Below are 3,988 nucleotides of genomic sequence, written 5' to 3'. Positions count from 1 at the left end.
GACTTGTATACAATGCTTTCTTGAATAAGCCCTAAAAAATACTAAGATCACAGGAAATCATTAAAATATATCTTTCCCAAGACATTTGTAATTGGTAGAATTTATCCTACCAAAATGCCAGCTAGTATAGGCCTTTAAAACACAAGCTGCTCTTTGGAAAATATAATTTTGGATTCCACAAATATTTATTTAGAAACTTCCACATGCCAGGTGCTGGACTAAGATTTGAGTGAACCACACAGAGTTCTCCATCTTCAGGGAACCATCTTCCAGTGGGGTTGCTATGATTTGATATGTTCCCTAAATTTTGCGTGTTGGAAACTCAATCTCGAAATCCATATGTTGACTGGAGGTGGGGCTTTTGGGAGCTAATTGCGTTTGGATAAGGTCATCAGTGTGGAGCCGCCGTGATGGAACTGGTGACTTCGTAAGAAGAGGAGGAGAGAGCTGAGTGAGCTGACGTGCATGCGCTTTTGCACTCCTGCCACGTGATCCCCTCCACCATGTAATCGTGCAGCACAAAGGCCCTCGCCAAATACTCTCAGACTTCCCAGTCTCTGGAACTGTGGGAAGTACATTTCCTCCTTTCTAAATTACTCAGTCTCACGTATGGTTATAGCAACATAAACCAGACTAAGACAGAAAACTGGCATGGAGAAGTGGGACTCTTGGTAATAATGAATATTTGAGAATGTAGAAGTAGCTTTGGAACTGGGAAGACGCTGGAACAGTTTTGAAGCAAATGCTGGAAAAAGGCTGTATTGCCATAAATGGAACGTTAAGGGTGATTCTGGTAAGGGTTCAAAAGAAGAGAAGACTAGGGAAAGTCTGCAACTTCTTAGAGGGAAGTGGTGTGACCAGAACGTTGGTGGAAATATGGAGAGTAGAGGCCACTCTGATGAAGCCTCAGACAGAACGGCAGAATAAGATATTGGAACTGGAGTAAAGGTCATCCTTACGACATTGTGGCAAAGAAGCTGGCTGAACTATGTCCATACCCAAGGGCCTTAGAGAACACGGAACTTAAGAACAATGAACTAGGCTATCTGGTCGGGGAAACATTCTAAGCAGCAAAGCCCTCAGGCTACTGCATGGCTACTTTTAATGCTTATTGTAAGATATGAGAGGAAACAGAGTGAGAAAAATTTGGAAAATGTGCAGCCTGGCCACATGAAGAGTAGAGATCAGTGCAAATAGAAAGGAGCCAGAGGCTATTCATCGAGATAGGAAAAGAATGACTCCAAAGGCATTTCAGAGACCTTTGAGGCTGCTCCTCCCATCACAGGCCCAGAGCTCTAGGAGATGAGAATGGTTTTGGGGGACTGACCCGGGGTACCCTCCATGGGCTTCCTGCCTAGGGCTGCCTCAGATCTGTGCTTCAGATCCACAGAACCAACAGTATGCAGTTCCAGCCTGAGAAAGCCACAGGCACCCAACTCCAACCCTCAAGGACTGAAGTGTGAGCACATTCTGGTGCTCCTTGACCACCCCAGCCATGGCTCAAGCAGGTCCAGGTGTGACTAGACCCACAATTCCAGAAGGCACAAGTCAGAAACTTTGGTAATATCCACATCGTGCTAATTCTGCAGGCACACAGAACGCAAGAGCTGTGGGGCATAGCTTCCTCCGTGTAGATTTCAAAGGATGTCATGAACAGTCTGGCTGCCCAGGCAGACTTGTTGCAGGGCAGGACCACCACAGAATCCCTACTCAGGCATTGCCAAGCAGAACTGTGAGGTCAGAGATGCTACAGAGAGTCCCCACTAAGGCAATGCCTAGTGGAGTAGTGGAAGCATGGTCACCACAGAGTCCCGCTGGGGTAATACCTAATGGAGCCATGGGAGTAGGACTGCTGCCAAGAACAGATCTGTAGAACCAACAGTGTGTGGTTCCAGCCTGAGAAAGAACTACACAGGGTGTAGTTCCGGGCACCCAACTCCAACCCTCAAGGACTGAAGTGTGAGCAGAGCCCAGCAATGCTGTGAGGGTAGCTCTGTTGCCCAAGGCTTTGGGGACTCAATCCCCACACCAGTGTGCCCAGAATGCAGGACATGGATTCAAGAGAGAATATTCTCCAGCTTTAAGACTTAATGTTGTTTTTCCCATTTGTGTTTTGGGCTTCCTTGGGGTCAGTTACCCTGTTTTCTTGCCTCTTTCCCCATTTTGGAATAGAACTGTCTATCTTATGCCTGCCTCACCACTCTATTTTGAAAGTAGATAACTTGTTTACTTTTACGTGTCCACAGCTAAAGGGGACTTTATCTCAAGATGAATCATGCTTTAAGTCTCACCCATATATGATTCACATGAGATGCCAGACTTTGAACTTTGGAGTTGGTGCTGGAACAAGTTAAGACTTCGGGGCTATTGAAACGGAGTTAATGTATTTTGTGTGTGAGAAGGACATAAATTTTGGAAGCCAGGGGTGGAATGCTATGGTTTGCCTGTGTCCCCTAAATCTCATGTGTTTGAAGCTTAATCCCCAAATCCATATGTTGATTGGAGGTGGGGCCTAGGGGAGCTTATTAGGATAAGACAAGGTCACCAGAGTGGAGTCCCCAGGATAAAACTGATGGCTTTATAAGAAGAGGAGAAGAGGTCTGAGCTGGCATGCACACTCTTGTCTTCTTGTCGTGTGATGCCCTCCACCATGTTATGACACAACAAGAAGGCCCTCACCAGATGCTGGCACGATGCTCTTGAACTTCCCAGCCTCTAGAACTGTGATAAATACATTCATTTTCTTTATAAATTACTCTGTTTATGGTATTCTGTTATAGCATCAGAAAACGGTCTCAGGTGAGGCTATGATAATAAACAAGCAACTGAGTAAATAACAAACAAATTAAAACATGCAGCAGGTGCCACAAAGGAAAATAGCTGGCACTGTGGTAGATTGGTCAAGAATGGCATTTCTCAGAAAGTGATAGGGAAAGAACTCTGAGAAGAGGGGACTTCCCTTGGTGTGTACTGGAAAAAAAGAGAAAGCTAGAGGACTTACCTGGGAGAGGCAAAAACTGGGGTGAGATGTGATCTGATTTGTGTTGTGGAAGTGGACCGACAGAAAAACAGGAAGCTACCAGTGGGTGACAGCAGTGGACTTAGAGAAAGTCAGTGAACTTGCTTCCTCTAAGATGTAAAATGGTTCTGAGGACAAACACAGATATCCTGGCTACTGTTATTTCTGGAAGTAATAAACTGCCCTTTGTCTCTGACTCAGGATTTTGTGCCTTCTGTGAGCACACAAAAAACTGTGGCAGACTAATTTGCAAATAGGGTAAAATTTCACATTTTGATGGTTCCTTGTTCCAACCATAATCTGGACTCTCCCTTAACCCTCTCATGTCTCCACACACAAATCTCACTGCTCCCCAAGTCCTTCCCATCTGAGTAAGTGGCATCACTATCCACCTAGATGCTCAATCCTGAAACCTGAGACTCATTGTTAGTTTCCACCAATACATTCACTCCCTCAGCACATCTTGTTGGTCCACCAAGAACACGAGGGCAAACCCAACTCCATTCGTGCTTTTGAAGCCTTTGCCATGTCTTGCTTACATTCCACTGGCTAAAACAAGTCATGTGACCCAGCCTAAAGTCAAAAAGCAGGGAAATAGACTCACCCCTTTAGTGAAAAGAACTACAAAGTCACATGGCAAACAGCATGGCACAGGGAGGGGTGATAAATTTGGGACATTAATAAAATCTATCACAAGCACTAAAGTAAATGATTTTTCTTTTTTTTCTGAGGAGAAGTCTGCTGTTCAAAATAGTCCACAGACACTTAACATAGCATCTACTCTGACTTCAAAAGGGCTTTTTGAGAAACTGCCAAGAAGAAAGGCTATTCGCCAATAGAGTCCTCAGCAGAGCTGGAAATAGGGTATTTTCTGGGACCTGTGTGTCAGAAACATGATGGCAGTCAATGACTGGCTCTAGAAGTTTTATATCACCACAAACCCCCTTGTCTTCTGGCTTTGAGGTCTGG

The sequence above is a fragment of the Theropithecus gelada genome, chromosome 2, assembly GCF_003255815.1.
Source record: "Theropithecus gelada isolate Dixy chromosome 2, Tgel_1.0, whole genome shotgun sequence".
NCBI classification, from domain to species: domain Eukaryota; kingdom Metazoa; phylum Chordata; class Mammalia; order Primates; family Cercopithecidae; genus Theropithecus; species Theropithecus gelada.
Note: the sequence above shows the minus strand (reverse complement) of the source record.